Consider the following 24085-nt stretch of genomic DNA (forward strand, 5'->3'; position numbering starts at 1 on the left):
ACAAAGATTTAAGAGCCCCATAAAAATACCTGTATATTTAAAGAAGACATTTTCCAGACCCTCATACTTGTGTAGAATAAAAGGATATGTTCTGAGATTCTTTCAGTTTTTAAGAAAGAAGTTAATCTTCCATCTCCCCCATCATTAGTAACTCCACTGGACTTTTACGCCTTTCTACACACAAACATTATAGGGGGTTCCGATAGAGTTCTCTAGGAGGGATAAATGCACTGAGGAGAAGAGTTTGAAAGGTTTGTGATTCAGTGGCAGAAACAGAAACCTGTATTACAGTTTTTTCATGAGGCAGGTTAGCTTCTATTTCATACAAATTGTCCCTGTCACGAACAGCATCACACTAGAGATGAAAATGGATTTCATTAATCTTCAGTCACTTTTATGGAACAAAGCAGGGTGATTTAATTATATATTCTTAGGATCCTAAAATTGACTCTCCCTTTCTTGGCTCTTACAATTTTCAGTAAATACACACTAAGACTCACAACTTTGGAGTTTCTTGATGAGTTCCCAAACAAAATATCTCAGATGTGTTCATTTGTCTAAATTTATTTGAACAAAATATTTAAAGGATGATGATGGAATGGACCCTTCCAGATGAGTAGGATGTCTTGAGTTTTCAAATTTACTTACTTCTCTTTTGACAAAATCCACAGTACAGTCTCATTGGCAGTGAAGTAAAATTAAAGAAAAAGTTCTTCTTTATTATTGTTATTTTTTAAATTGACATATAGTTGATTTACAATATTGTGTTAGTTTCATTTATTATTGTTATTGGACCTTGAAGAGTAATGAACTCTGAAAAAATAAAACACTAAATCATTAATAATAAATAATTCCAGTTAGGTCCCAGGCCTGAAGTCTGAATTTTTTCATCTCAAAAGGACTGACATACACTCTAGAAACAAAACTGGTTTTCTTGCATGTTTATAAGTGTTTATGTAAGTGTGAAGCAATGAGTTTTATTCTTCACTTCCTTCAAAAACAGGAATATTTTGGGTTAGATTTGCTGGTGCAGATCTTCAAAGCCACAGTCAGGTGTTGCCAGCAGCTTCTGAATAAGTTCATTTTTACTTGGTGTAGGTTTAAAAAAATTGGTCCATTAATGAATATTATTTGAATTGAACTTTCATAGTTCTGTGGAAAATCAAGCAGCACACATGTTTTAGTGGCCATATCACAAGCTCTTCACCCTCCCCAAGGACTTGTGAGGGTGGACATGTTCATGGTCAAGTCACTGTCCTGTTTGTCTACCCAAACCAGATAATCTGGGTCACCATTACGCAGAAAAATGAGACTTGATACTGTTTCAAAGAAGGAAAAATAATTGCAATAGTTTTTGCTCTAAATTTTGCTATAAAATGCTTTTTTAATCCTCTCCAGAAACTTAGAGACTATTTCAGATGCAACAGAAAACTTGAAAAAAAAGAATGGAATGGGAAAGAACGGGAAGGACATCCTTAAACATGATGCTTGAACAACATCAATCCCCTACCTAAATGCAACAAAAAATGAGGACAATAGCTCTCTACGGTGGATAAAAAATAAATAAAACCTGTGAGTGTAAAACAAGAGCACTCTGAGAAGATGTGTTAACAGAGGGTTAACCTCTGAAATGCTAATAAGATAGGGAGGAAATGATAAGAAAATTAGACTGCATTTCTCCATACTGAGCCAAAGAGGTAACAATGTATCATTAGCCAAAACTTTTATATGTGTTGCCATATATGAAAATCTACATACATTTTGCCCTATTTTTAAAAATGGATGTGAAATAGGAACATTTTAAAACACCTCAAAACAGCACTAGTTTCAGATATTTTATTTAACTTTAACCTCTTCTCAGGACCCACAACTCATTAATTAAGGATTCATCTCTATATTTTAGATCTTGGTTTAAGGCCCCTCATACCACATATGTCAATCCAGGGCTATCTAAAGCACTAATTTAAAATGTCAAAAGTGTAATTTTTCTTTACAGCAGAAGTAGAATTATAAAAATTAGATCTTTCCATTACAGATGACATTTACCACTCTAATCAAGGTTAGCCTTACATGTGGTTGGGGTCAGAGGTTGAATGAGAATGATTCTCTACTCCAAAATAACTCCAGCACAGGTCTGCCATTGAGATTTTGCTTCCACCTTGGTAAATACTCCCATTATCCTGGTTCTGAGTCATAACAACCATAATCATAGTTATTGTATTTTATTGTGGATTCTCTATGAACCAAATACTATGTTCAGCTCTTAATAATTGACATAAATGAGTCCTTAAGTATGGACACTAAAGTCAAGCTCCATGTATTTGAACCCTAGTTCTTGAGAAAATTACCTTACCTTGCCGAACTTCTGGTTTTTCAAGTGTCAAATGGGCTTAATAGTATTTAAAATCATAAGGTGGCTGTGAAAATGATGACCGAGAAAAATTAAACAATTTTCCTAAGGTCACACACAGCTAAGAAGTGGAAGAAACAGATTCCAACCTAGTTCTTATAATTCCAAATTCCCATAACTTCCCACTATATCACACAGCCTCTAAGGGTGCCCAGGATGACATGCAGATAGAAAGTACCAGAGAAGAACAAGACACAAACACACACAGTGTTTCTATTCTTGGGAGGAGACACGGACCTTTTGGGGTCCTGGGATAACCTAAAGAAGACAGATTCTGTCTGACTCTCAAAATCTTAGGAAAGCATATTGGCGACATGTTGATCTGGACATCATGGGAGCTGACAAGGAGTTTCCAACCGACTGTGCCCAGCATACCACAGAATATAAGAAAGAGAAAAACTCTTTCTCCCGGTAAAACATTTTACAGTCCACTCCCAGCTTCAGCATCCTTTGAACCCCTCAAATACTTACATTTTATGATAGAAGATGAGGGTACCTTTCAAGAAAATTGGGATGAGTGATGCTACTCCTTGGTTGTAAGCTCCACCAGGGCAGGCAGACCATCAGTTTTACGGACCACACTATTCATACTACCTGACACAGGCTGAGTTAACTCTCAATAAGTGTTTCTTGAATTGAATTCAATCCAATTGCTACTCTGATCTTCATCTATAATGCACAGATATTTGACCCTCCTGTTTTCTCTTGAACTCTTAATTAACTTCTAGCAAATATTCCATTTGTCATGCATTTGGATGCCACCCGCATTAAGCATCTGTAAGGCAAAGACCCAAAGCCACACAGATAGACATATCAGCCCAAGGAAAATGGAAACATTCCACATCAAAAGGAATGTGCATTATTTTAAATGTTTCTGCTTAACATGTAAGATAATTGATGTTGATAGAGAGATGTAATATTACATGATACTGACCTGGATTTAATGTAGACTTTCCTCCTTCTTCATGGAATCCAGAAAGTCTCTTTTCTTGGTAAGATGTTACAGTCATCTGAAGAATATGTGGTCCAAAATAGCAAGGGAGGAGGTACAATCCTGTAAGACCAAGTCTCAAAGCCACATGCCACCACTCTGAATCTTTGGTGCCATCCTGCAGGCTACCTACCACAGCTTTCCTCCATTAAGTCAAGTTTAGGAAGCTGAAATAGCATTGTTCATAAGACTATATAAATGCAACTACCTTTCTGTGAAGCTATTTAGAAATACATGTCAAAAACCTTTAAAATATGTCTATCCTTTGACTGCATAATTCCTCTTCTCAGAATCTATTCCAAGGAAATAATCACAGATGCAAAGAAACATCTGTGTTATAAGAGAAAATAAGTTTATCGTTTATAAATAAATAAATTTTTATAAATAAAAGATCCAGAATAACAAAATGGTCGATTAAATTCAGGTGCATTCATTGATACTAAGACTCACTTTGTTCCAGATTTTAACATCTCTGAAATTGGAATGTGTCTTATGGTAGCTGGCCCCTTATTATCACCATCAGCTACGAAGTAGCCACAAAGTAGCTGTCACCGGCAGGCATGCATTAACTTGGTCACAGATGTTCATCTTGTCATTACCTCAAATGATTGATGTACATTGTTGGTACTACACATGTTGATTTCACTGCCATTTAAAACGTCTTCAAAAGTAACACTGTGATTCGGTATTGAGATGAAAAGTTATTGTGTACACAAATAGGCATGTAAACAGAGCTGCAGTGGGTAAATTTTATATTGGTGAAGCACATATTCATCCTAGGGGAAATGATCACTATTCCATATTTTGTTCCAAAGCAAAAAATCGTGTGTTTTATAGAACCTAAGTAGATGAAACTGTGCTACATTTTGTTTGCTGAGGAATATGCAAAAGAAGCATCTCCTACACGCTAAGTAGTGCAACTCAAGCCAAGAGCATTGCCAAACGCTTAGGAGAGATGAAAGAAATGTCAAAGCATCAAAAGGCTGGTGTAAGCAACAAATGTGTTTCAGGAGATCATTAAGGCTTTGTGTCATAGCTTAATTGGAAACATTTTTTTTTCCTTTTGTAGCAGTATGTAAAATAAGGTGTTGTACAGTTAATGGCATCTTAAAATCATTTAAAATAAAGACTTCCTGGAGACATAGAGAAAACTTTGGGCTTAAATAAAAATATAAAGGAAGAATAAGAAACTGCAAACTCACAACCATGTGAAATAATTTTTAAATAGTGTAGAAAAGTGAAAGAAAATATATTAAAATGTTAAAAATTCTGTCAAGTGAGACTATAATTAATCCTTATTTCCTTCTTCCTTTTTATGTTGCCCAGATTGTTTTTTTTAACTTTCCACGTTTTTTTTCTAATAATAGAATGTAAAATTGGAAACGTTTTTCTTTTCTTCTTTTTTTTAAATTGAAGTATAGTTGATTTACAACGTTGTGTTAATTACTGATGTAGAGCAAAGTGATTCAGTTATACATATATATACATTCGTTTTTTAAAAAAGAATGTTTTTTTAATTAGTTCAAAATAATATTTAGAATATTAAAAACAAAGGTGGAAATGCACCCTCCAGGGTCTCACCACTTCCTTTATAACCATGACTGTTATTTATCTAAGCCTTTTTTGAATCTGTTTATACTTTATATCCTTATTCTTCTGTGAGATTCATAAGCTTCCAGTTCCACCTCCTGCCAGGTGTTCCTAGATTGGGCACGTGCATGTCAACCCCAACTATATTCTTTACACCTTCATAATGTTCAATCAAACTTTCTTGGCCTTTGCTATTCCAACCACAAATGCTAATTTATTAAATTTTTTCTAAATATTGACGCTCTTCCAGAAAAAGTAAGGATCTTTCCAACTCAACTTTCTTAATACTTATAATTATTTTGAGTTCACTACCCTAGGCTATTCTGAGATCAGGTCTATAGCAGAGCACGTTTATTCCTAAGTTATTTATCCAGTTGTGGCATCTTTCAGTTTCTTTTCTGTATGACAGAAACTAAGAGGAACAAAAGAGGAAACACATCTTTTTTCTGGGTATATTATCGATCAGAGGGCTGTCTAGCTGGTACAGTTTGCAGCCATGGACTTTTTGATAGTAACCTTACTATCATAAACTAGAATTTCTGAGTTCACTGAGAAGATGAACAAGGAGAGCATAAGGTGAAGATGGAACAGAAATAAGGAAACACAGAGGCTGAATTAAACCTCAGAACCAGGGGACTCTGGACAAGCTGAATTCATGCTGGGGAATGTATCCCCAGGCCCATCTTTTTCTCTGCCCTGGATCTTTCTAAGTTTTACTGCATTTACAAAATCCGTCTCTGTCTTCTCTGGTCTCTCTCATTCTTCTACAGTTGAAAAAAAAAAATGTGCCCAAATGCCACAGGCAGCCTTGGGTTGCAAACAGGAAACAGGATGAACTCCAACTTCACATGCTTGGGCTCCTCCTCTGACAGAAGACTTCCCCCAGAGGAGCATCTCTATTTGTCTCTGCAGTTAGCAAGGTTGCATCCTTTGTGCCTCAGGCACATGCACACTTTTGTCACTCGTGGAATCTGTGAGTGGCCCTCCTGCAGATGTGGCGAGACTATCAGAGCAATCAGTTCCACAAAGAAAGATCACCGTGCCCCAAACTAAGCTCTCCACTGGCACCATCAATCAGCCAAGTCCTTCAGTCCCCCACAAGTAAACTTATTTGATGGTATAATTATAAAATCATCTAAGCATTTAACCTGCAGCCCATAAGCTTGTTCAGCTCCCTATTTGTGCCCCATCCCACCCCCAACTAGTTAAAATAATAAATAAATAAAATGTGGTTTGATGCTACTCGCTAACAACTGATAATCAATACCTGACTTGGTCTGAGATTGAAGTTCAAGACTTAACTTTGCCGGAGCTAGACTTTTCCCAGCGACTTGGACACAGAGGCATGGTGGGAAAGGATGAGATGCAGAGATGACACGGCAATATAGAGCTTACTGCAAATCAGAGACACAACACATCAGCTCAGCGTGGGGAGAGGAACATCCGGAGTGCAAAGTTGAAGGAGATGGGAGAAGGGTGTGCTGGAAGTGTCTTGTCACCGTCACATTAAGACTTAGACTTTGTGGGACTTCCCTGCTGGCACAGTGGTTAAGAATCCGCCTGCCAATGCAGGGGACATGGGTTCGATCCCTGGTCCAGGAAGGTCCCACATGCCGCAGAGCAACTAAGCCCGCGTGCCACCACTACTGAGCCCACGTGCCACAACTACTGAAGCCTGCATGCCTAGAGCCCGTGCTCCGCAACAAGAGAAGCCACAGCAATGAGAAGCCCACGTGCTGCAACTAACAGTAGACCCCGCTCGCCGCAACTGGAGAAAATCCACGCACAGCAACAAAGACCCAATGCAACCAAAAACCTTTTAAAATTTTCAAAAAAGACTTAGACTTTGTAAAGTCGAATCTGCCAAAACTTGTAAAATAAGGATACATCTCATTGCTCTGTCATGTGTGAGATATTCATTAGCATTTCATGCAGGCAGGCAGAAAATTGCTGGGGGAAAAAGGAAGAAATCACATTCCGAGCTCATCCCTCACCAAGAGCTGCAAATGTGGCACTTCTGCACAGGAGGAAACCATAGCCTGCTGGCAACAGACGCTTCATCAACCCAACCCACAATGAAAACACAAAGCAAGCAAAAGACGCTGCATCTTTACTGCTCTCAGTACGTTGAGAGTATGTTATCAGTCTTAGGAACATTTCCTGGGATCATTACATAAACTCTCTTTTCACCTGAAGTACTGTGCTCCCTACCTGAATTCTGTTTAACTCATTAGAACAGAGGTATGATTCACTTCTTCAATGATCAAATATACGAGAAATCTGGGGAAATGAGGAAAGAGGGAAGGAAAGGCATTACCGCATCCAGGGCACTAGAGGGAGGCTGGGTTTCATCTCTGTCCCAGCCCCATTCTTCCAGGACTTTTCAGAAGAGGAGCCCTCTCGAATCACGCAGGGCTCCACAGCCCCAAGTGATAAACCAACCTCGATGCTGGATTTGACTTTCATCTTTCAGGTTATGTTGGTCCTTGCCACTCTGCAAGTTCCCAGTTATCCATGGCAACAGGGAACACATGAAGCAAACGAAGGCAAGGCCTTCAAATCCTTTACCTCATCCTTCAACACCCTTTTAGCAAAACCAATTAACATGGAACAAAGTGGACTGCTTGACATTTTATCCCTTCCGCCTTTAATTGCCCTGTTTCTGGTGGCAGAGTAATGAACAGCGACATGGTCTAAAGGCCGGATGTCTAAAGAGGACAAAGTGGGCCGGACTATTGGCGCCTGAATTCTGAAGAGTCAGTTTTGTATCTGAGTCACTTCCAAGATGAGGGCGTTATCTTGCGGGAGCCTAGACTGACCAGTGTTTGGCCTAAGTAGTGCTTTGCGTTACAAATGTATGCTGAGGGGGAGGACAAAATAAGAAGCTATTACATTGTCTTAAATGTGTGTCTTTGAATTGACTTCCTGTCACCTGCCACTAAACACCCTCATGTTGCTGCCTGCAAAGGACTGACAGCTTTCAGCTGCTGCCGTCACCGTTCCTTGCACGCTGACACCTCAGATCGTAGCACCAAACCTTAGCACCCCTTTCTTTTAATATACCAGGATTTATTCCACATCATCCAGTTCTGATGGTTCATCTCTTAAAACAACAAGAACCACCTGAGACTATTATTTAGCCGTTTAAAAACCATACTGATGCAGAACATTCGATGACATGGGAAAGTGCTCATCATATAATATTAAATGAAAACACCCAGATACAAAATTATATATGCAACACGATCTGATTTGATTATGCATATATATGTGTGTGTGATTCCAAAATATTAATCTTGATCATTTCTTGGCAAAGTGGTTAAGAGTAATTTTGATTTTCTTCTTTATGCTTTCAAAAATTTACTAAATTGAGCATGTATTATTTTCATAAGCAGAAAAGAAATAATCTTTTCAGACTGCTACACAGAGGTAAGATAGTCCTCAGTTTAAACCTGCATGTTATTGTTTATTTATACCACATTCTACTCCACTAACTTCACTTCCTATCATCTGGATTTCCCAAGGCCCACATGGTTCAACTTTGTTTCCGGCATCCGGGATGCAAATGAGGCCAGCAGGCTGACTTCTGGGTGACTCAGCGCATCATGTGTCAGGAAGCAGAAGGAACCAGAAGACCTGGATCCTGGTCCCCAACCTGCCCCCAAGAGTAATCAGGGCCTTGGAAACCCCTGAGCATCCTGGGCCAAACTCTCCCCATATATGAACGGAAAGATTGGGCCCATCTCACTCGAAATTTCTACTTTCCATGAGCTGCTAGATCCAATGGCAGCAGAATGCTCTAATCGCCACGAGTGTGAGGTTACTGCAAAGTTCTGTTCACAGAGCAAATGATTCTCACGCAACCAGGAGCAGTGAAAGCCAAGAGTCATAAATATGCAGGAGATCCAGCATGCTGCTTTATCTCAGAACAAGTCTCTCAGGCAAAATGTTCATTGCAGATGTAAATACAGCCCAAATTTGGGGCGGGGGCTCAAAAAAGAGATAGGCAAGGTAGTCTTTGAGAAACATTAAATTATGTAATATTCCAAACATAAATAAGGAGTTAATAGTTAAGTTTAATATTTAAGTTTAGAGTCTGAATTCATCTGAATCATCAGGTGACTCAAGTATAAACACCTGGAATGATTACAATAACCTGATCTGAACAATTAGTCATAGAAAATATAACCCTTAACTTGGATGGGATTATTGACATTTTAAAGCTAAACTCTGAAAATTATACAAGCAATACATAAATTCACTGTAAAATAAAATTCAAACCATACAGATATACACAGAGTAAAAACTGGAAGTTCTCCTTCAAGTCTCACCCTCTGCCCACCCACGCCTCTACTTATAGGTAACCTATTTTAGACCTTTTAAAAGTACATATCTTTACATAGTTCCTATCTGCCTCTCGCAAAACACCACAAGAATATCTATAAATATCACAAGTCTTTGTTCTGTCAAATTTAACCAAAAACTTGACAAATTTCTTACTAAAATGGAATAGTTGCTTTTCAAAGAAAAGTCCATTATTTATAGCTTCTAGAATTGATGCTGACCATTATTCTCTATCTCTGCTAAATCTTGTTATCTTTAAAATAATAAGCAAATAAACATGGATATTAGAGGAAGAAATGTTACTAGGACAGCAAGAACAGCACAGAAGCCTCTGCGTGCGCAATTCTTGGCCTCCCAGACACAGGCATATGCCACCCTTATTAGCTCAGACTCTTAACTGAGCTCAACAGATGCCCCAGGTTAGTTCCCATTTGACAACACATCCTGCCTGTGGGCACTGCTAGGAAACAGCATCACAACTCTTGCTTCTCTGCAAAACCCGGACAGAGCTTTGGGCTCGAGAGGAAGGATCAGGTATTTTGCAGGTACTAGAAGTCCAGAGATGGCACTTAGGGACCAGCCCTTAAGGTTTCATTATTTAAATGGTGACACGGACAATTTATTACTGGCAAAACCAACTCTGTGCAGAGATCACTTAAGTATAGAGCTCACCTAAGAGGGGAAAAACATAAGGAATTAAATACAATTAGCCAGACAGCTAAGGCCCTAAAAATTATTACATTAGGCTCAGGGAGGGGAAATGATGCTTTTGTTAAAGTAGAGGAAATACACTCTATCTACTAATAAGAACTATCATTTATTGGTGCTTCCTAGTCTAAGCATCTTATGCGTAAGTTAAACAATTTAATTTCACAACAAACCCAGACAAAGGTGCTATTATCATATCCATTTTAAAGATGAGGAAACTGAAGAACAAAGAGCTAGTCAGCTTCATCTTGACAGGATCTTGGCTCTCCCTCCTAGTAGCAAAATGGCTGCAGTAGTGTCAGCCTTTACATCGCCTCACCACACCATTCAGAGGAAAAGAAGCCCTTTTCTGGAATCCACATTCTCACTGGCCTGATTGTGTTACATGCTCTTCCCTTATGGACAGGGAGACTGAAATATTCAGATTAGACTAAGCCAATCAGAACCATCTGATTACATACCTGGAGGTATAAGTAGGATCAGTGTCATGTAAACTTCCTGGGGTATAACGGATGCTGGATAGGTGAACACCAAGCGTCTACTACAGTACTCATCAGCCAGAAAAGCACAGAGAGTTCCTCCAACAGTATAATTATAATCATACTCCAGCTTGAACCTCTTAATTCCCATTGGCACTATTTGTTCTGGAACAATATGTCCTCCACGTAGTTACCTTTTTTTTTTAAGTCAAAGTTTTATTCTATCTCCTCTTCCCCAGGATCAATTTTTCCTAGGGACAATAGGTTTGCAATACATGTTGGGCACTCTTAGGCATATATGTGATAATTATTTTAATTAGAAAACTTGATAGTGCAGAAGTAGGACTATCATATACTTTGTGATTAGAGAAAAATCAAGATTTCAAATGAGAAGATTCTTTCTACCTAGTCGTCGTACGTATGCGTTATTTTACCCCTGAGTTATAGAGTTAGTGCTTACACACAAGCAAAGCGCACAAGTGAAAACAAGAACTGTATGAGCCCTTATGAAGTGCTCAGAATTGCTCCTCTGCTTTTATTCTAAACAGATAATTAGCTAACCAATTTAAAAGATGTTCTCAAATGAAGAGGCCACGGTGTTCCTTGGGAACACGTTTTAAAGTTTAATGACCTTCACTATCAGTGTGACGCTTATACTGAAACTAACATTGAATTCAAGTTAATCCAATAAATATTTGTTAAATTTAGTGTACCTACTATGTAACCATCTTGATCATGCCCGTGTCTCAGTAGAAAACATCCTCTACAGTAGCCTTCATAAACTAGAAGACCACAATTGTACATAAGTTGATCAACACATAGGTATCTGAGCATCTGTGCTAGGAAAATAGGCATGCAAACAAGTGTAAATGTTATCCTCGACCTTACCTCTCCAGGATACATGGCTGAATTCCATTTTCCTAGTTCTTCATCACTTCCATGGCTTTCCTCTGGACCTTCTGCTAGTTTTCCACAGATACGATAAATTGATGTCTCACAATTGAACTCCACAAATACAAACAACAAAATGGATTCTAGAAAGAAATAAGTGGTTTATTTTGAGAAGCAGATTCCCAACCACAATGCTTTTACATTAAGTTGTGCTTGAATGGAAAAGAAAAATAAATATAAAACTGAAAGAGTAAACATAAAAGATATCACCTAATAATCCAGAAACATCTCATATGATTGTTACTAGGGACGACTAATCCAGTACATCCCTTGGCTAACACCAGCTGTCCATAACTGAAGCAGACCAGCAACCATTCCCAGGCCTACAACATACATGCACGCTGCCGAGAAGGACTAATTCTATCAAAGCCTGAGCAGCTCCAAAGTTCCTTCAGTTCTGCTCTTAAAGAAGTTTCAGAATCATTTTAGACCTCTCCAGTGTGATTTAAAGCTCCAGAACAGGCCTATTAAGGGGTGATTGAGGTCATCTTGTTTAATGCAAGAATCCCTCTACACCCATGGTTATCCATCGACCCAGAAATGGGAAGCTAAGCATGGCTGCTCCTATGATTGTCAAGTTCCAAATATCGGGAAGCCATTCCTTACACTAAGTCAAAGCCAAGTCCTTATACACCTCCACTCTGCCATTCCTACCAAAATATGTCTAATCCTTCTTCCAATGACAAGCCTTTAAATAGAGGAAGTCAGCTATCATATTCCCTTCTTAGTCATATCTCCTCTGTCTTCATAGAACATCCTGCAGCTCCCATATATTTTGTATCATCTTTCTCCTTGTCACTTCGGTTAAGCAAGTTAAGTGATACAAAATCTAGACGTTTTGAAAAATGTACCTGCTTCCTTTTCTACCACACTGCTTTTGTTAAAGGTGTTTATATTCATTTTGCAGTCACTCCGAATTAAACAAATAAGTGAACCAGTATACAACCCAATAAGCATTTACCCTGAGGATGTCCATTTTGTCATGAGTCAACATTCATACTGCTTTGTGTCTCTTTAAATGATACTCTGCTGATTTCCTCCACCTTTGAGTCTCTCTGTATTCGGCCTTCCCCATTCAGTCATTCTTGCCCAGGAGATTAAGGTCAGGTAGCCAATGCCTCTTTTCTCCATCATCTAACTGATCATGCTGGGTGTGACACTTCAACCTCTCCTTCATCTGGAGAAGTGACCTCATGTTAGATGGTAATGCTGTGGAGGAAAAAACAGAAAGAGAAAAAGCCTATTAACCTTCAGAAAATGATCGTACAATTTGTGCTTCTCAACACCTGATTATTTTCTAAGCAGTAAAACTTTCAATTTATTAAGCCCTAGGTGGGTAAGTGATGCTTTTATAAACAGAGAACATGAGATACCATTTTTCAGTGATCCCGTGGCAACCACACAAACTGGGACAGTTTGAAGTAATGACCAACTATGAAAACCACAGATCTGAGTTCCAAACACAAGGTGTTCTGTCTGCACATTTCTACATTGTTATTTAGATAGGTAATTCTAACATGTAACTCCAAAAGGCGGAATTCAGACTTGGTCTGAAAGACCTGGGTTATAATTGTAAGTCTGACCGAAGTATTCAGTATAGACCCAGCTTCTACTGTGTATAGTAGTACCCTTACCTATCCTTACCTTCAAAACACCCTGTCAAGACCCAGGAAGAAGGGCTCCATTTTACAGATGAGATCACTGAGGCTTGGAGACTTATGACTCGATGAAGCTCACGTAAGTGCCAGATGGAGTTAAAATAGGAAATAAATCAATCATTGAATCAGGATACCATGCTAAGTATTCATCGTAGTAGTCTTCAGTGTTTATTATAGCCTCTCTTCTCTGAGATCTAACATAACAAAATTAACTTCTGCTTTTACTTGCCCTAGATTTTTGACAAGTGACACAAGCAAAAGTCAAAAGAGAAGAAGGATCCTAAGAAGGTTGCAAACATGTGTCCTGAAGGATACATCCCCAGGGCACTGCCCGGCAGCCAACCCTAATCTTGGCTTCAGTGATGAGAAGCCATCACATGCTCTGATAATGCATGAACACTGCAAGGTTATCTTAGCACCTGCTAGTGGCCACGCCTCCTTCTGTTCCTTGCTACAGAAACCTGACTCTAGATACCTATTTCCAGCAAGTATATAGGACCTTACAAAATACTGGGTCTCAAGACAGGAGTACCCAATGTTCCACCCTCTCTGGATTAAGGTATGAAAACATTTTTTTTTAATGTACCAGTGTGGGGAGGGCATATTTTTTCTTTCTCATTTTCTGAGATCACTGGGAATTTTCTCACTGAAACTTTTTCAGAAAAAAAAAAATCCTTGGGGGGGCTGTGCAATTTTCCAGATATTTCTGAACCGTCACACCACTTACTCTGGGATTAACCACATGAATATCATGAATCATTTTTAGGTAATTTAGCACAGAACAATTTTCTAATCTCTGCTTTGCCATTTTCTTTATAACTGTGGGCTCGTGACATATGTTCCTTCATCTGTAAAATGGTGATAATATTAGCCTACTCCAGGGAGACTTTGTAAGAATAATAGAAGAAAAGCCTTTCAGTTCATCTATAGCAACCACCCCATGGATGAAGATTTCTAAGGGATTTGGGAGGAGTCAGAGGGAGCACAGAGGGAGTGGGATGATATAGGGAACTGACAGCAAGAAGCCCAGCCCACCCCTCCCCCAAATATATTATCCCACCTTATCTTTCTCTAGTACAAGCACTCTCTTATGATCTACTTCTTCTGGGCCAACAGTTTCTCCATCAGACCTCCTGTAGGTCCCAGGTAACTACAAATCCCATGTTAAGAACACTTGCTTAAGATTTTGCTGGAGTTTCTCACATTTCTATATATGCATTGCTGATTTTAAGACTACCCGAAATATGTGAAAGCCATGGCTAAAGGTTCTTTCATTAAGGAAATTATAGTGATGTGGAATCTGTTTACTTTTCACCTTGGAAACCAAATACATTACCTGCCACTTCCTGTTTTAGGCTTAATATGGTTGACAAGCTCATATAGCCCCATATCAGTAAAGCAAAAGCTGGTCTCCAGTGGAGACCATCCTGTCATTCTTACATACACAGTCAGCCTTGGAGGGAATAAAGTAATACCCACCACTGGAGAGCTAAGGAAAACAAAAGAGACTAACCTCAACTGAACACCAGCACGGCAGAATTGTGGAAAAAATAAAGCCACAACTTTACTGGATTTAAAAGGAAATTACATAGAGAAAAGCACATTTTTTTTTGGTTCACCCAAATAAATAATATTTAACTCTATTAGTGACTTCTACTAGTAGTTAATGCCTACTCTCTTCTACTGAAAACACTTAGTTTGCAGACAATGTGTATCAGTGCTTACAGGTCAAGACACTGACAAAACCTCAATTCAGGAGCTTCCCTGGTGGCGCAGTGGTTGAGAGTCCACCTGCCGATGCAGGGGACGTGGGTTCGTGCCCCAGTCTGGGAAGATCCCACATGCTGCGGAGCGGCTGGTCCCGTGAGCCATGGCCACTGAGCCTGAGTGTCCGGAGCCTGTGCTCCGCAACGGGAGAGGCCACAACAGTGAGAGGCCCGTGTACCGCAAAAAAAAAAAAAAAAAAAAAAAAAATTGATTCAAAACATAACAACTTAGACGGGATTTTTTTTTTTTTTTTTTTGCGGTATGTGGGCCTCTCACTGTTGTGGCCTCTCCCGTGTGCTCCAGACGCGCAGGCTCAGCGGCCATGGCTCACGGGCCCAGCCGCTCCGCGGCATGTGGGATCTTCCCAGACCGGGGCACGAACCCGTGTCCCCTGCAACGGCAGGCGGACTCTCAACCACTGCGCCACCAGGGAAGCCCTAGACAGGATTTTTGATCACAGATGTCAGTGTTTTCAAAATGCTAGAATATCACTTAATAGCAAGCACTTTTTTAAAAAAGAGAACTCAACTGTATTTGTCTATAAATTTAATGTGATAACCCTACTTTTTTAATTACATAAAATTTTAGTATCTATATTGAATTTGATGAAGATGTTTACCCATAAATATAGCTAAACAACAACTAAGTCCTTCTTATGGGAACAAAATCAAGACAAAGGATATACTCGTCAAGTATAAAATCTGATAAATTTTAGTTTAGCTTCACAAGTGGTAAAAATGACCTAGACTAGATGATTACATATTCGTTCTCCTCTTCCTTTCCAACCACCTGCTTTGTATCATAAGCCATACCCCTCCATGCTTTTGATCCCTTTCCTGCATATGTTAAAAAGCCAGTGGTCCAGTAATTTCAACCCCTCTCTCTCTATGTGTTTCCATCTACCTTTTCAACAATTATCAGATTAACGATCTGTTCATCTCCAAGTCACTACTGAAGCACCCCATAAATCTACAGATGTGTTTTTGATTCAATACATTTTACCCTCATTCCTTCTCTGCTAGACCCTAAAGAAGTCATTCAGATTAGGGAAAATTATTTCCAGAAGAGAATCATCAAAGGAGTGTTTCATAGTCTTCAAAAATCTACATCAAATCTGTAAAACTTTGACTGTGAAGTATTAATTAAGCACTACCATTGCAAGGTACCGTTAAAAAGTGGCAAATATCTGTGTATATACACAAATGCATATATGTAAAATCAATCAAATATAAATACATAGGTATAAACTACTTCAGTAGATAGTTGTGTGCATGTGTGTTTACTATTTTTGGCAGCTCGGTATCCACTTATCCTTTCTATAAAATACCAATTTTCTTTTGGAGAATTACATCTTTCCAGTAGTATTGTTTTAGTGGAAGAGTAAATCCAGTGCCTGCCTCCCACTAGGAAAGTCAAATAAAACAGCATTCCTCACACTTTCTCAGAAGAGTCAGAAGCCCAGGGAATCAGCTGCTGTCTTCCAGGATTTACGTCTTACGTGAGAGATGCTGGGCTGGAGGAAACGCTTGAAATCATTCTTTCCAGCTATGGTTCCCTGACATGGCTGTTCCTTGTCTGGAAACATTCTGAGCCCTTCAGAGCAACCTTAAGAAATGACTATTGCCAAACCCTGTTCTCAGCCTTCCAATTGATTTGCTGAGCTCCAGGTCAATTTCTAGGAGATTCCCTTCTTAAATTGCCCAAAGTCAGTTTCTGTTGCCTGCAACCCAAGGACTCTGACCATTACCTTACTGATGAAATAAACACTGAGTAGGAACACACATCAAATATATTATTTACATTTGGGGCAATTAGTATATATGGATAGATGCATCCAGTTGATCGAGGAGTAAAGAGGATCCAGGAAAGTTGAATTTCCAAGCAGGAAGGCTACCATGAGCTCTCTCCAGGGAAATGACAAGAGCTGAGAAAACATCTTCTTCAGGCATGATACACACACACATATACCTAGCAATATGTTCTGAAATTTCATTAGTACCTCCAATGGAATATCAATTAAAATTCTCAACAGGGTTTTTCACTGAGAATTCCAACAGTGAAGAAATGAGTCACCTCCCGGTGTTGAAAAATTTTGTAGTTTATGCAGCAAGTTTAAAGAACATTTCATCCAACTATTCAATATATTTACAGATTATTATACTCAAATGGCTGAGGGTATTTCATTGTTCACCCTTGCTATCTCTTTTAATAGCTGCTTACTATCCTGATTCCCCTACATCACCCAGCAAAGAGGGGATTTCTTCACTTTGTTGATGCAGAGCATTAACTTAATGTTGCAGAATTTAAGATCTTCTCTTTTATAAACTTATAATACCCTTTCTCTCCCTGTGCTGTAAGTCTGATTTAATTATCTCCCAGAAATCAGTAAAGGTACTATTATTGTCTTTGCTTGCCCTTAATCCTTATTTGATTAAAGTACCACATGCTTATTAATTGGACTGGGTTTACCTCAACCTGCTCAATTGTAAATATCAAAGGCAACAGTGGGACTGCTGGGGTGACTTTAACAGGCACCCTGGATTCAACAGATGGTTCTGGGATAATCAGTAAACCGATAGAATCCACAAAATGCCAGTTCCTCTCCTTCGTGCCGCCCTGTACTGCCAAGCCCCCCGCACCTCCTCTGTGCCCAGGTCCCCTTCTCTTTCAGAGCTCTAGCCAGCAAGGGAAGGGAGATATTTATAGGAATCAGGAGGGTGTGTGAGACCTATTATTCCCCATTCGAACAGGCTGGAATCTTTTTCAATCTTGTAGGCCTTTGAAAGACTTCAAGTGCTATTTGATTGAAGCCCTGCAGTATTGACAAGAAAGGGCTCACTAAAAATTTCAGCATTTGAAAAAGAAAGAAAAACATAGGCCCCTGTCAACACACTTTTTTAAAGAAAGTACATGTATCATTGTGATGCTTTTACCAGTGAGTGACCTTTAAGATTCTAGGACAAATAGAGAAGGAAGGAGGGAAGGGAGGGAGAGAAAGAGAGGGCTGGTTGTCTTAGCTCTAAGAGGGAGCAGTATTACACCAAAATCATTTTCCCACCAGCAGGCATTTCCAGGGTTTCCATGAATACCAGGCACACCTGCAGCATAGGAGAAGACATTTCAATATTACCCTAAGTGTTAGTTTCCTATAGGGCTGTCATAACAAAGCATAACGAACTGAGTAGCTTAAAGCAACAGAATATTTTTCTTTCGCAGCTCTGGAGTCTAGAAGTCTGAAATCAAGGTGCTGGCAGGGTTGGTTCCTTCTGGAGCCTCCAAGGGAGAATCCGTTCCTTGCCTCTCTCCTGTCTCCTGGTGCTTGCTGCCATTCCTCGGCGTGCCTTGGCTTGCAGCCACATGGCACTCGCCCTGTATGTCTCTGTGTCCCTGTGTACAAACCTGCTTCCTCTTATAAGGACACCAGTCATTGAATTAAGGCCCCACCATAATCCAGGATGATCTCATCTTTACTTGATTACATTGGCAAAGGCTCTATTCCCAAATAAGGTCACATTCACAGGTACTGCGGGTTAAGACTTCAACATATCTTTTTAGGAGACACAATCAACCCACAACACCCTCTATAGTACAAAGTAGCCTTGTGCTACTGCTTAGCTATTCCGTGTTCCTCTTTGTCTATTCAACCCTTTCTTGAACTGGTTCTCAGTCACTGTGGGCCTTACATGGATGTACTGTCATATTTTAATTTAAATTTTATAGAGTAGAAGACAATTTGCTGTGAATAAGAGGTGAGGAACATAATCTATCTGGATCCAAATAAAGACTGCTCACTAGAACACAAGAATTTTGCCTTGTAAGTATATGAGAGAAGGGCAAGCAATAAGTCCACCAAAATGAACACCACTGGAGCAAACTAGTGAGCAGTGTGAGAAAGGGGAAGGCTTTCCTGGACACCTTGAAGCATCACTACACTGCGACAGCAATTGCACTGTAATTGTTGCTTGCTTGTTGTGCTGTTGGGAGACCCTCAATCTCTTGCAGTGTGCTGTCAATCTGTTAATGCCTAGAACACAAAAATGTTAAGAACCTCTAGATTCATTGTTGAGTGTAGATCAAATGCTCCAACTCTAGCACCACTTCCACTGAATAATCATAATTTACCAGGTGCTTAACTCAGTACATTGTCTACAGATGAGAATTTCAGACCTATAAAGGAAATGATTTGGGGTAGCAGAGAACTTTTTCACATTTATTCGGTGATTTGTTCCATGTATATAGGAAAATAAACCCAACTCAGGGCTCAGATAAAAATCACCAAATGTCACTGGAAAAAACCAAAAACTGATCTCAAGAATATGAATCTCAAGACATTTGTAGCTTCTGGAGAGCACCTAGAAGACTCTGCCTAGGCTCTAAGCCCCAGCAGGTCACTGAGGAGCAAGAAATCCTGTCACTGGGGATTTGTTCTGAAGATGTGTGAAGAGCTGCTCGACACAATGCAATATCCACCCCCACGTAACAGCTAAGAACTTATAGAGATTCTTTCATCAGATACTTTTCCAGTCGAGAGAGAGGAAGGAAACTTTCTGGGACACATAATGAAAGGAGAAGCAAAAGGGACCCAAATAATGTCACCCCTTCCTGGCTGTGCCCAGGGGCTGGTGCTGTAACTCTTCTCCCCATGGAGCTTCTGTACAGCATGTCCCTAGATGACATTTTCCATAACTTGGATGATGAATTCATGAGGTATGAGATCTGCACAATTATTTTCTCAGAGAAAATTCATGTTCAGTGAAGAGAAATGAGGGAAAGAGATCTGGGGAAAAGGAAAAATAATGTGTTCTGTTTTTGCTCCAATGATCAACTTCTTCATCCCTCTGCCACCCTAACCTGCTGACTGCCGAGTCCTGTGTGTCTGATCCTGAAAGGCCAAGTGAACGTTAGGTTGTAAAATGAGAGCCCAGGTCCCAGTGGCCTTCCATCACTCTGTACAGTCCACAGCAATCTACTCAAGAAGACACTTCCCATGCCCCACTGAGATGCTGGGTCAGATGCAGAAACATCACCGATTAAATGCCAATAAGAGTGCGTAAATTTGTGGATGAGAGGAGGACTCTAGAAATGTGAGTGGTGCTGAATCTCTCCTGTGCTCACCTTTCCTTCTCTCTCCTTCAGAAACCTCTTCCCTACTTTTCTCCACAAAATCCTCCAGCCAGAACTCCTGGGCCACTATGCTGAGGCTATAACCAAAATAGCATGTTCTCTTTCATGGGACACAGTGGTGCTGCCGAGTTAGTTATGCTTTTTGGTACTGAGGTGCAGCAAGACCATCTTGTGGCAGTGACTGGTAGTCATTTCCCTCTTCTTTCCTGGGCACACAGCTGGACCTCCCTTTCCAGCTCCCTCGTAGTTCGTTATAGCCACAAAATTGAATTCTAATTGGTGGATTGTGAGGGCTGAGTGGCACTCACAGGTCTGGCCCATGAAACTCCCATGCACAGTAATCCATGTTCTTTCTCCATCCACTAGTCTGATGCAACAAATACAACCACTTTGGAAGCCACATGGGGAGGACAGCAGAGCCACAAGATAGAAGGAGCCTGGGTCTCTGAATCACCACTAGGAGCCTCCAATCAAACCCTTTAGGGTGTTACATAAGTGAGAAGTAAACTTCTATTGTATTTGAGCCATTCTACATTCTTTACTCAGATTTGTTTGTTACAGCAATAAATCTACCTTAATTAATATGCACCTTCTTTCTGAGATGCCCATCATGGGGCCTGTGTGCTTTCCTATACTGTCTATCACTAGAGCTTCTGAAACAATACAGCTGATATAAGAGAACTTGTTCCTTACTGGTGATAAAACTTTACTAAACAACAGGCTTCTATATTATTGTACAGAAGAAACAGGGTAAGCTTTAGAGTCAGACTGAGCTTGATCCCTTTTCCATAACATTCTGCCCAGGTGATCAACATCAGCTCACTTAATCTCCCTGACCCCAAACCCTTCTCTGTAATTGGGATCACTAGCCCCAATTAAATATTAGAATAGAGTTGCAAAGCATAATGTTTAAGGGGTAGAATCAAAGCATTTAGGACAGTGCCTGGTACACAGTAGATCCTCAATGACTAGAAGGTATTATTATTTATATCTATTAGCATTTACTTGATTGTACCCTTTAAGTATAGGAACAATATCTTATTCATCCTTCTATCTTCAACATCAAGCATGAGTTCCTAGAAGATGTGGATTATGTCTAATTTATCTCTGTAACTCCAAATCTAGAACAGTGCTGATTACTTCAGTGAAAGGAAGCTCTCCTTAGTATTAATATTCTCACCAACTGTGACCTCCAAAGCAAGCATCGTGTCTATAAATCTTTCTCTAGAATCCAGGAGGGGGACCTGCACATAACAGGCACTCAACAATAGTAATTAATAAACTAATTTCTCGCTGGTAGGTAGATGATGTGATTCTGGTTATGGGCATTGGTAGGAGGCAGTGACCATTATATCGCAGATGGGTCTGTGAGAGAATCTAGGTTCCAAATCAGTAGTAGCCTGAATTTTCAAAACCTCCTGTACTACGTATGTGGCATCACTGCCCACCACAAACAGAACACTCATTCAAAACTAAGCATTCTCCAGTTCCCACTTGCATAAATAAGGCAGACAATGTAGCCTTCCCAGTGGCCTCACAAAGTTGTCATGAAGGTCAAACACCATAATAGATGTGAAATGATATACATATATAGAAGGATACTATTATGGTTGTTATTATCAAAAAAGCCATCTTCTGTTATCTTTGTTATCAGCACTCTCATGGTTTGCATTCTTTCCCCTCATCTGGTAGGATATCCTGTGTCACATCCTCTCCCTGCATGAGGCACGACCATAAAGTAAAATATTAAGACAAATATTCTTATATTACATAAAGACAAATACTTTTATTATTAAATTGACTGTTTCCTGGAAACACACCCAGAAATGACTCATCCCTTAGAATATAGGGTAATAAAGCATTTCATTTTGTCCAGGACAAGACTGTATCACACACAAGAAAGACTAGCAGGTGATAAGCCCCATTGCACTTTCTCAGATTGTTTCAACAATGAGCAGACCCGTAAGCAGCCTCTGAAATGAAAAACAGGAATTGGGAGGAGAAGGTAGAGCAAGAGCTGAAATGAGGAAAATAGGATGAAGTTAAGCTTTGACGTAGCTGGAAGAAATGTAGTTCAATTACACTGTATGCATATAAATAATTGCCCTGATTACATCAAACGAAGCTTGAAAGAAGGTTAGATGTGTCGCCAGGAGAGCTGCCAGGCTTAGGGCCAAATGACCCCACAAAGTTACATTCCCTTGCTGCTTTCTCCAAGTCCTCCCCTTTGGAGGCTCTGATATTTCACGCTGTTAGCACACACAAGTGAAGTCATCTCTTGAGGATTTAAGCTCATGGGAGATTGAGGGATAAACAAAAAGGCCAGCACGTGCCTTTACGCTGAGCCATGTAGCATTCAGGATCTTCATGCCTGTCTCCTCAAGCCAGCCCAGCCTCTGCTTTTATGAATACAACACGGAATGCAGACTGAAAGCAGAAGTTCACTTTGTGAGCCTAGCCTTGGAGCTAGCCTGAGTCCATGAGTGGACCACTTCTGGTCCATTCATCAGCACAACAGAAACACACCTGTCTCCAGGAGTCCGTACATCAAGTTGGGGAAGATGGGTACCTTTTGCCTTCCCAGGAGACAGCCTGAAATGTCAATGCCAAAGTTGACCTCTCTTGATTCCCTGCATCCCACACTCACCTGTCCTTTACTCCCCCACCTAAACCTGGATGTCATACACTTTCTCATTCTTCATAACATTGATAAGGTCACACAAGGTTCTTGAGCCTCATGTTGACTGTATGTGAAATGTCTTATTTCTAAGGTTAATATTGCCAATAGACGATCTCAAGGACAATGTGATTTTTTTTTTTTTTGTGGTACGCAGGCCTCTCACTGCTGTGGCCTCTCCCATTGCGGAGCACAGGCTCCGGACGCGCAGGCTCAGCGGCCATGGCTCATGGGCCCAGCCGCTCTGCGGCATGTGGGATCTTCCCGGACCAGGGCATGAACCCGTGTCCCCTGCATCGGCAGGTGGACTCTCAACCACTGCACCACCAGGGAAGCCCGACAATGTGATGTTTTTATTCAAGTTGTCACCTCTGCTTAGAAGAACTAGTGTTACGTTTCCTTAGAGAAGAATATATTTGGCCTGTTTATGATGCAAGTGCTATTCATTTGATGGTCGCATCTGCAAATCCTCAGGTATTCAACTTTCTTCTAAGAGACAAATATTCTTTTTATTAAAATTACTTCATAAGCACAAATTCCTTGCCAAAGGAAGTCTGAAATGGCAGGTTTTGTAACTAAAATAACAACCGGTACCTGAGGCACGAGGAAGTTGTTGAAATAACAATAGACTGGGATTCAGAATACCTGGGTTCTTGACCTTGTGCAGCCACTAAAGCTCTGGGAAGCCTGTTTTTCACACTTTCATTCTCAGTTCCTTATCTAAGAAGTGAGAGAGCTAGATGAGATCATTTCCAGGGTTTCTTTCTGCTCTAAATTTTTATGATTCTAAGGTACTTGAGCTGACATGCCAGACTACTGGAAAACATTGCTAAAATGGAAGAAAAAGAGCTACCAGTGACTACATCTTTACCATGTTTCAGGTGTTTTGCACACACCATCTCATTCAGTCCCTAAAACCACCCTATGAGTAGGTCCTATCATTATCTGCGTTTCGCAGATAAAGAAACTGAGGTCCAGAGCTGTTATGTGATTTGCCCAGTGTTATGGATTGAATGTGTCTCCCAGAACTCATTTGTCAAAGCTCTAACCCTCAATGTGATGGTCTTTGGAGGTGGAGCTTTTGGGAGATGATTAGGTTTAGATGAGGTCATGAGGGTGGGATCACTGCCCATCCTCATGATAGGATTAGTGCTCTTATAAGAAGAGACCAAAGAGAGACTCCCCCTCCCCCTGACCTGCTCCCTCTCCCTCTCTTTCTCTCTCTGCCCTGTGAGGACATAACACTACAAGAAGGCAGCTGTCTGCAAGACAGGCATTGAGCCCTTACCAGGAACCAAATCAGCCAGCACCTTGATCTTGGACTTCCAGCCTCCAGAATGATAAGAAACAAATGTCTATTGTTTAAGCCACACAGTCTGTGGTATT

The 24085-nt window shown here is 40.2% G+C and overlaps 1 long non-coding RNA gene across 3 annotated transcripts in view; it reads right to left on the reverse strand.

The window, feature by feature from the left end:
• The window catches only part of LOC309974913, a 400558-nt gene that overhangs the window by 204945 nt on the left and 171528 nt on the right, over positions 1-24085 (reverse strand). For 2 of the 3 annotated variants that reach the window (XR_014326933.1, XR_014326934.1), the window contains 2 exons: positions 12435-12682; positions 11003-11556 (listed from right to left, as the gene is read on the reverse strand). This is a non-coding gene — a long non-coding RNA (uncharacterized lncRNA). Of the gene's footprint in view, positions 1-11002; positions 11557-12434; positions 12683-24085 lie in introns of those variants that run through there. The other variant, XR_014326932.1, reaches the window with a different exon arrangement.

This window comes from Leucopleurus acutus (assembly GCF_964270905.1).
Source record: "Leucopleurus acutus genome assembly, chromosome: 18".
In the NCBI taxonomy this organism is placed as follows: Eukaryota; Metazoa; Chordata; class Mammalia; order Artiodactyla; family Delphinidae; genus Leucopleurus; species Leucopleurus acutus.